Source organism: Silurus aristotelis (genome assembly GCF_946808225.1).
Source record: "Silurus aristotelis genome assembly, chromosome: 22".
Taxonomy (NCBI): domain Eukaryota; kingdom Metazoa; phylum Chordata; class Actinopteri; order Siluriformes; family Siluridae; genus Silurus; species Silurus aristotelis.
Window position 1 is genome coordinate 12,179,862 of NC_139595.1, and position 10,340 is coordinate 12,190,201.

A 10,340-nucleotide genomic window follows, 5' to 3' on the forward strand; every position below is an offset into this window, starting at 1 on the left:
ACCTTGACTATACTCCTCACCTCTGTCTAGATATGGTTCTACTTGTTGTGTTACGTTAAAATAACCAAAGTGCAATGGCAAAACAGGATTGGAAACAAGGATCAATAATCGGTCTAAAAATTTAACCAATTTATATACAGCCACTCGTCTACCAGTCCCTCAACTTTAAAAACCAAGAAAAAAAAGTAATAAAACGGGGTAAATTTTACTTAAAATAAGCAACAGAACAGGAAAATATAACTTGCCAAGATTTTTTTAAAACAAGTAAATATACCTAGTCTCAAAGAACCCACAGATGTTTTAAAACTAGTGCAGCCAGACTAAAAACAAGTAAATGTTCTTAATACAAACAAAAGATTAAATAATTATTTTCTCAATATATAGGAAAAGTACTTAAATTTTGCGAATGCTAATGTCATTGTCTTTAAATAAGGCTGTATATGTAGAAATTATATCTTAAAAACAGTAAAGCTAGACTAAAAACAAGCACATCTAAATACTAAGAAATGTTTTAAGAATTATTTTTTCAATTTATAGTAAAATATGCCTAAATTATAATCAAGTGGTTGACAACTATCTTGAAACAAAGCTTTATACCCTAGCATTTTTCGAATAAAATCTAAATATTCTGCTTATAATAAGAGAGAAATAATTAAAAACATTTCATTACATTTTTGTCACCTCTTTATTATGAACTGGATGAGCTGTATATTTGCAAAACAAAGAATGCAACAAAACAACACAAGGTCATTTCTGGCCATGGTTTTGTCCATCACCTGTACGGTTTAATATCTTGCCTGGCTCTATAGAATCTCAGTAGTTTCAGATGCCAGAAAACTCTATGGCAATATAGCCAATGTATCCGTGCTGCAAACCTTATTATAATAAACAGCAAATGCTATTGCTATGGATTACAGGATATCAAATTGTCCGTACAAAGTTCTGTTATGAGGACTAAAAATTAAAAAATAGTGCCGTGCAGCCTAAGTCAGTAATTAACTTGTTCCACTCAACCATAGACTTTATATATGATGAAGTCATGTCATTGTCATGGATGGCATCCAAGAGGACTTCTGTCTGGAGCACAGAGAGCAGTGTGGTAATGCACTTAGGATATGTGGGGTTGAAAGGCATAATAATGCCACGAGATACATCACACTAGCACAGATGTCCTCTTTTGGGAAGGTCACCACAGGCATGGTTCCAATGGCCAGTAAGCAATTTGTTTCACAGATAATCACGACAGGGCTGATGAGTGATGTCGTCTGAAGAAAGGTGTTTGGATCTTCTGCAGACGGATACAAACACAGAGAAAAACAAATATTACCACAAGGACAATTCACGCTTGTCGTATCTTATGGTAAAGTAAGTAATATGAAATTTCTTATTCATGTTTAAATGCTTTTACCTCAAGAACGTGTAACATAGCTTCACTTGCATGTCCTTACTTCTTGGGTGGAGCCACAGGTGTAGGGAACATTTCTTGTAAAGCCTTTATCAAGGCAAATGAGTGCTTCACTGGTTAAAAACAAAATTAAAGTAATTTGACTTACAGCAGTGAGTTATATAAACAAACTAATACTGTACGTTCATGGGATTCTACATTGTCAACACAGCCAGGAATTACCTTTGTCCTGCTGTGGGGCTTTCATTAACTTTTTGAACACCCCATAAAACTGTGCCTTCTCATAAAAGGTCCCCCAGCGGGTCTTTAGGTCAGGTTTGAACTGAGAGTTCCCTCGATCAAGAATCCGATGCAGTTCATCCATGATCTGAAACAGACATACCGATAGCCAAAGAGGAGTGAAAGAAACAGAGAAAGAGAGAGATGGGGTTACATAAAGGTGATATCATCAATCATGGAGTTTGTTAAACACTGTAAATCTTACACAACCTACCTGGAGGCCTAAGAAGCATTAGCCTGGTTAATATGAGACTGAATTTTCACAAGTTAACCGTTTTACATTTGTCCATAGCAGTTTGTCTTTGTACCTGCTATGGCTTTTATGTATAAGTCTACATTTATACATAAACACTATCTACTATTGGAATTTCTGTACTTACAATCCAACTCTCTGTTCAATTCAACCTCTGAGGTACTGCATCTAGAATGTGGTGATCTCTCCATGATCAAAGCTGAGGAAGTGGACTCATCAGGATGCTCTGAAAGCTAAGGCTTCATGGCCTCTTCCTTGAAGGGGTCGCTCCCTGTTTTTTTTTGGAGGTTGTCACATTCTGAAGCCTTTTCAAAAGCTGCTTCCTCACAGGTTCCTAACAAGACACACAATTATTTTTTGTGTTACTAATTACATTACACTTAATCAGATCCAGAAATGAAACCATACAAACAGACACATTGCCTTAATTAATCTGGAGGAAGCACATTCCTTCTATTCCGTGTTAGATGTTTGCACATGACTAGTGACCACTTTACTGGCTGCAGATTTGTCCATCAGCATTGGGTTGTACCGAGACGTTTCACCATTACTGTGAGTTCACGGCTGCATGGATACTGGAAGCCTTCCCCTGCTGCTCTCTTAATCAAAATCATGCATGTTAATGTATTTCTGTTTAATCAACAGTGAAGATCTTTGGAAAGGACATAGTCTCCTTCTTTCTAGTACGCTGGAAAAAAGGTGCTTTTTCATTGTTACAACTCTGTGTCTGTGTATATTACGTACTGTGGACTTTGGACTGGTCAAAAACATTTTCTTGTGGAGTCTAAGCTTTATTGTTTAGACTATCCACTATTTCAAACTATACGCTTTGATGAAACTGTAATGGCTTATCAAGTTGATGTCCCACACCTTGCACAGGCCACTGAACTAGTCGATGCTGAAAAGATGGTTGATTTGACCTTTTATTACACAATTTGCAACAAGGGCCAAACATATGTTCAAGTCAGATACCATCTTAAGGATGTAATAGAACTGTACAACATTTAAAATGACTCGTAGTGTGTTACCCAAATAATAAAAGCCTTAATGCTCTTAAAGCAATCTTGTAATCTTTGGCTGGTTAAGAACCGACTCAGGATAGACTCGGGGTATAAGAAGATGGTGTGGTTTCTTTAAATAAGCAATCAAAATCTTTGTAAAATACCAGCTGTATGTGATTTCTTAGAGGTTGTTTTAAATGTATATCACAAAAAATGTATCGTTTAATGTTACCATCACATGGTGTTGGTCAAATGAATGTAATGGCAAACTATTTCCTAACAAGATTTTAACACTGTTCGCCCACTTTAAATTTGTAAAGGCTTAGACTTACCAGCCTAAACACATAACATCTGTTTATATCTGCAATATCTTTGCTTTGTTCTGTACTGCACTGTTCTGTCTACAGGAATACATGATAGCCGTGCTGTAATGACAATAAAACTGTGAATTCAGTTTGGCCATCATCTGTCTTATCATCTGTCTTAATTATGTGAAGAGATGAATAGGAAAATGCTTAAAATAAGAAATCATGGCTCCAACAAAGCAGTTTTGTACTCATTATTTTTCAAAAAGCTTTAGAATTCGGGTAAATCTTGTTTCAAGCATTAAGATACTTATAACATTTAATAAAATCTTACTGACAAGGTATAATAACTTATCAAGATAATATAGGATAGAAAAGCTTAAAGTTAATGAAACGAACATAAAAACTGCCTGGTTAGAAAAAAAATATATTGTCAGACAAGAAACAAGTATATATTGCCTTAATTTAAGATATTTGATCTTTCTTAGATTTCACTTTTTGCAGTGTACCAACCATATTACAAAAACAGCCTTCTTCCACCTTAGAAATATATTTCAAAGCTAAGAAACATGTTGTCTATATCTGATGCAGAGAAGCTCATCCTTGCATTCATGACCTCCAGATTGGACTATTGTAATGCATTACTAGGTAGATGTCCTGCATCATTAATAAACAAGCTACAGTTAGTCCAGAATGCAGCAGAGTTCTCACAAGGTCAAGAAAATATGACCATATAATCCCAATCTTATTATCCCTACACTGGCTAACTTTTTAGTTTCAAATCGACTACAAACATTTGCTACTTACCTACAAAGCCCTAAATTGTTTAGCTCCCATGTATCTATCCAGTCTTCTAACATGCTACAATCCACACATACGCATACAGTAACATCACATATCATAACGTTGTGCTCCAGTACATCTGATCACATGCATATTACCAACTTGTGGTTGTTAATATTATGAACAGCAATTCCTATTTCCTAATTCCTATGCTAATTCCTCTTCATTGCTTCTCTTTTTCTACCCATTCCGAGGCATTCTGACGTTGCACCAGCTTCAGTTGTGTCCCACCTCATGAAGATTGTGGACCTTTAAAAAAATTTAGATGCCGACCCGCAAACATCCCGAACCATCTAGAGACGCACCAGCACCATTTGGATTTCACTTTATGTAGAGTTTGAACTTTGGACCTCTTTGAGTGTTTAAAGGCATGGAGAAGCTGGTGTTGGATCCTTGATGATCTCCAATGTTGAGCTATTTTATGAGTTGCTCAGTAGCTCCTAGTTCCACAACGTAAACTGAAGGTATAAGACTGTAGAAAGGACATTACTCATAATCGCACACTCCGGTGCTCATGGTAGTTTTCACTCTCCAGTGTTTTGCATTGTTTTAAAGATTTATAACCACACTTTTGATATCACCCAAATGAGGATGGGTTCCCCTTTCGATTTCTTCCTCGCCAGAGTCACTAATTAAATTAAATTCAATACATTTTTCATCCTCAAAGCCCCCGTTCTTACTCCGGAATTTCATGGAACCACTCAAGGCGTTGATGAGAAACCATCCCCAGCTGCACAGAGAGCCTCCAATCGAAGAGAACACTGTTCAGAGGCAGGCCTGGACGAAGTGGGAAGATCCACGAAGGGAAGAGGGGCAGGAACAGTGATCACTGGAACCTCAGGAACATGTTTATATCGACTGAGAGAGAGAGAAAGAGAGAGAGAGAGAGAGAGAGAGAGAGAGAGGGGTGATAGGAAGAGAAGGATATGGATTAAATGGCTTGCTCATCAGGGATAAATACACCTTAACCCTTAAATTCTTTAACGCTGCTTTGAGACAATGTCCGTTGTGAAAAGCACTTTAGAAATAAATTACTTGAATTGACTGGACTTGAACATAGTGAACCTCAGGTGCCTGCACCCCCTGTTGTGGTGACCTGCAATTCTTGGCCTCCTTTCACTTGAAACCTGTAATCACAGGATTTAGCACGCAACACTTCTTTCTTATACAGCTGCTTATTTCTACTTACTTACAGGTAGTCGTCGACTTACGACCACGATTGGTTCTCTACTAAGTCAAGTCAAGTAGCTTTTATTGTCATTTCAACCATATATAGCTGATGCAGTACACAGTGAAATGAAACAACGTTCCTCCAGAACCCAGGTGCTACATAAAACAACATAAAACAACAGTCACAGAACAGAAAAAACACAGGGCCAAGAACTAAGTAGGAGATCCTTGCCACATAAAGTGCATGTGTGCAACTAGTGCAAACAGTGCAAAAGACAACATAAGACAGTGCAAGACAACACACAATACACAAAACACAAAATAGCTCCGCCAGTAAACCTGTCTTAACAAAATAAGGTGCACAGTAGCAGAAAACTGTAAACAATATTGTGCAATTTAAACAAATAGCAGCAACCAAGAGAAAGTGAACAGTGGCAAAAATATGTGGACAGAATATTGTGCAGAAGAACAAATAGCAGCAATCCCGGAAGACGTGCAAAAAAAAAAAAAACGGCATGTAAACATTTTTGTGGTAATGATTAGTGTGAGTGGTACTTAATCATGGGTGTGCGAAGTGTATGATGTGTGTTGAGTCTGGTTTGTACAGATCAGTCACACAGTTGTGTGTATGTGTGTGTGTGTGTGTGTGTGTGTGTGTGTGTGAGAGAGAGAGAGTTCAGTTCAGTTCTTTGTTTAGGAGCCTGATGGCTTAAGGAAAAAAACTATGATGGTAGGAGAGTGAAAAGTGTGTGTGTGACGGGTGTGTGTGGTCGTTCACAATGCTGTTAGCTTTACGGATGCAGCGTGTGGTATAAATGGCCATGATAGAGGGGAGAGAGACTCCGATGATCTTCTCAGCTGTCCTCACTATCCTCTGTAGGGTCTTACGATCCGAGACGGTGCAATTCCCAAACCAGGCAGTGATGCAGCTGCTCAGGATGCTCTCAAACGGTCCCTCTGTAGAACGTGGTCAGGATGGGGGGAGGGAGATGAGCTTTCCTCAGCCTTTCCTCAGAAAGTAAAGACGCTGCTGGGCTTTTTTGGTGATTGAGCTGGTGTGGAGTGACCAGGTAAGGTTAACCGCCAAGTGAACACCAAGGATTTTGGTGCTCTTGATGATCTCCACTGAGGATCCATCGATGTTCACTGGAGAATGGGCGCTCTGTGTTTTCCTGAAGTCAACAACCATCTCTTTAGTTTTGTCGTCGTTCAGAGACAGGTTTGTTGGCTCCACACCAGGCTGGTAACCGTTGCACCTCCTCTCTGTATACTGACTTATCATTCTTGTTGATTAGACCCACCACGGTCGTGTCATCGGCGAACTTGATGATGTGATTCGAGCTGTGCGTTGCTACACAGTCGTGAGTCAGCAGAGTAAACAGCAGTGGACTGAGCACACAGCCCTGAGGGGCTCCAGTGCTCAGTGTGGTGGTGCTGGAGATGCTGTTTCCGATCCGGACTGACTGAGGTCTCCCAGTCAGGAAGTCCAGGATCCAGTTACAGAGGGAGGTGTTCAGGCCCAGTAGGCTCAACTTCTCAATCAGGTACTCAGGGACAATCGTGTTAAATGCTGAGCTGAAGTCTATTAACAGCATCCTTACATACGAGTCCTTGTTTTCTAGGTAGTTGTGGAGATGGCATCGTCCGTGGAGTGGTTTGGACGATACGCAACGGGAGTGCAACAGGACGATAGTCATTGAGGCAGGAGACAGTATACTTATTCGGCACGGGAATGATGGTCGTTGTCTTGAGGCACGTAGGAACAGTGGCGCTGCTCAGGGAGATGTTAAAGATATCGGTGAAGACATCCGCTAGCTGTTGTGCACATTCCCTGAGCACTCTGCCAGGAATGTTGTCTGGTCCAGCAGACTTCCGTGGGTTAACTCTGTATAGAGTTTTCCTCACTTCAGCTGAGGTTAGACAGAGCACCTGGTCACTGGGAGGAGGGATGGTCTTCCTCACCACCATGTTGTTCTGCACTTCGAACCAGGCGTAGAAGTCGTTCAGCGCATCTGGGAGGGAGGCGTCACGGTCACAAGCAGGTGACGTTATCTTGTAATTCGTGATCACCCTATGCCCTGCCACATGCGCCGGGTGTCTCCGCTGTCCTGGAAGTGGCTGTGAATTCTCTTGGCGTGTGCGTGCTTCGCCTCTCTGATGGCACGGGACAGTTTGGCCCTTGCTGTTTTAAAGGCCGCCTTGTCCCCTGCTCTGAAGGCGGAGTCTCTTGTTTTTAGCAGCGCACGCACCTTGGCGGTCATCCACGGCTTCTGGTTGGAGCGTGTAGTGATGGTCTTGGAGATGGTCACGTCATCAATGCACTTGCCGATGTAGCTGGTCACTGTTGACGTGTACGCCTCCAAATTGATAAAATCGCCATTGGTTGCAGCTTCCCTGAACATGTCCCAGTCAGTGCATTTAAAACAATCCTGGAGAGCAGACATGGATCCTGCTGGCCAAGTTCTCACTTGTTTTTGAGCTGGTCTTGAACGCCTGCTGAGTGGTCTGTATGCTGGGATCAGCATAACAGAGATGGGTCTGAGTACCCGAGGTGGGGGCGGGGCTTCGCCTGGTATGCGCCCCCACCTCGACATCCAGCGTGTTTTCTCCTCTGGTTGCAAAGTCCGCATTCCGATAAAATTTGGGAAGCACAGTCCTGAGATTTGCATGATTAAAGTCTCCGGCGACAATAAACAATCCGTAAGTAGAGTAGGCAATATGTACAGTACTGTGAAATGATGTTATAAAAATCTTTAAGTACCGTATTTCCCGGACTATAAGCCGCTACTTTTTCCCCACATTTTGAACCCCGTGGCTTATACAATGAAGCAGCTAATTTATGGATTTTTCCTGGGTTTTCCCGGTTTCACAAGCTTCAAGCCAAAACCCCATAACATTAGACCAATGAAATTGCCGTACGGGTTCAGGTGAACCAATGAAACTCTTTATATTAAATCAGATGCGCTCCCACTGAATCGGGCCGCACCACATCATAAATATGGATGATGTTCCTCTGACGTTTGACCTGCCGCTCACTCGGACAGTCAACAGGAAATGTGAATTATTTGTCACGCTGAAAACAACCGGGCATAAAAAAAAAAACGCACTTCACCTGTGTTCTGAGCTGCACGGCATCGGGAGAAAAGATTCACCGATGGTGATTTTTAAACGCATGACGACGATGCGGCTAGCGATTGTAGTCGTAAAGTCGAATGGTTGTAAGTTGCATAGGTCATAAGTCGACGACTGCCTGTATACTGTTATCCATCAAGGCCCACAGTATACTATAAAAAAAATAAAAATAAATAAATAAAAAGAGTACGTTCTATAGCTTTTAGATCGAAACCCTGTTAACTGGTTATAATATATATATATATATATATATATATATATATATATATATATATATATATATATATATATATATATATATATAAATTATATAATTAATTATATAATTATATATAATATTTTTATTTATTAATATTATATATATAATATATATATATATATATATCATAATATATATTATATATATATCTATTAAAATCTAACTAAGTCATTGCATTAGTTCTTCGCCACGTTACCGTGTTAAGCGTACATTAATGGCAGCTACAGCAGCGAGTTTGATCAATAATCCTCCGGAACTGTCGATATTAATTAGATCTCCGTCTGACCCTGCAGAGCTCGACTGGGCCACTGAATACAGAGAAAAAATTTGCAGTCTTATAATGATCATATGCACACCTTAAAACAGAGCACTCTGAAATTTGAACGTAAATGGCGTCAAACCAAATTGACGGTATTTCAAATAGCATGGAAGGAGAGCCTCCTAAATTTAGGATGGCCTCCTAAATTATAGAATCTCTTAGTGCTGCTTTTTCTCCACCCTCATAGAAAATAACAAGCATAATCCTAGATTTTTAATTAGCACAGTAGCAAAATTAACAGGGAATAAAAGCACTGCACTAACAAGCACACCATCAATAGGTAGTAATGATTTCATGAACTTTTTTAATAATAAAATTGAAAACATCATGCAAGAAATCCAGACGTTTAATACAAATCCAAACTATTTTACAAGTAACCCTGTAGACAGCAGTGTAATTATAACAAACAATCAATTACAAAACTTCACTCCTATTCATGAGAATGACTTAATTTCATTAATTTCCTCATCAAAATCATCAACCTGCATTCTCAATCCTTTGCCTACAAGTTTCCTCAAACAGATAATTCCAGAGGTAATTGAATCTGTTTTAAAAATAATAAACTCTTGCATTAGCACTGGTTATGTACCTAAATCCTTCAACCCACTAATTAAGAAACCTGACCTTGACCCATGTCAGCTGTCCAACTACAGGCCAATATCAAATCTCCCCTTTATATCCAAAATTTTAGAAAAGGTTGTAGCACAGCAGTTATGCTCACACCTACTTAGGAATAATATTTTTTAAATGTACCAGTCAGGATTTAGGCCTCATCATAGTGCATGTTATTGGCCTCAGATCAGGGTTTTGTCTCTTTACTTGTTTTGCTCAACCTTAGTGCCACTTTTGACACCATTGATCATACTTTCCTGAGGATCTGTCTTAGGCCCACTGCTTTTCTCTTTATATATGCTGCCTCTGGGTCGAATTATACATAAGCATGGTATTCGCTTCCATTGCTATGCTGATGACACACAGTTGTATATTTCAGCAAAACCAGATCAGAGAGATCATCTTAAAAATGTTGAGGAGTGTGGATGTTTAATAATTTCCTTCTGCTCAACTCGGATAAGATGGAAGGACTTTTACGAGGACCACATGCAGCTAGAAGCAAACTTTCCGATTACGTAGCATCTCTGGATGGTTTTTCTGTCGCAGTGTGGACAGCAGTCAAAGACCTTGGTGTGATTTTTGACCCGAGTCTTTCCTTTGAGGCTCACGTGAATTATTTTACCAGGATCGCCTTCTTTCACCTTAGAAATATTGCTAAAATTAGAAATATAATCTTACAGGATGCAGAAAAAGTAGTTTATGGTTTTGTTACACCTAGATTAGACTACTGTAATGCTTTACTGACTGACTATCTCAAAACAA

At 39.6% G+C, this 10,340-nt stretch overlaps 1 protein-coding gene and 1 long non-coding RNA gene across 3 annotated transcripts in view; both read right to left on the reverse strand.

Annotated features, from left to right (window-relative positions):
* The window catches only part of LOC310717612 (craniofacial development protein 2-like), an 85,917-nt gene that overhangs the window by 7,703 nt on the left and 67,874 nt on the right, over nt 1-10,340 (reverse strand). The gene's annotated exons all lie outside the window — the stretch shown is intronic.
* LOC310717777 lies at nt 662-8,614 on the reverse strand. 2 transcript variants are annotated; one of them, XR_014530898.1, is made up of 7 exons: nt 8,504-8,614; nt 4,767-5,270; nt 2,065-2,271; nt 1,628-1,772; nt 1,409-1,518; nt 1,146-1,288; nt 662-837 (listed from the first exon to the last, which is right to left on the reverse strand). It is a non-coding gene; the product is annotated as an uncharacterized lncRNA (long non-coding RNA). The 2 variants fall into 2 exon arrangements; XR_014530899.1 differs by lacking the exons at nt 4,767-5,270; nt 8,504-8,614 and adding an exon at nt 4,318-4,595.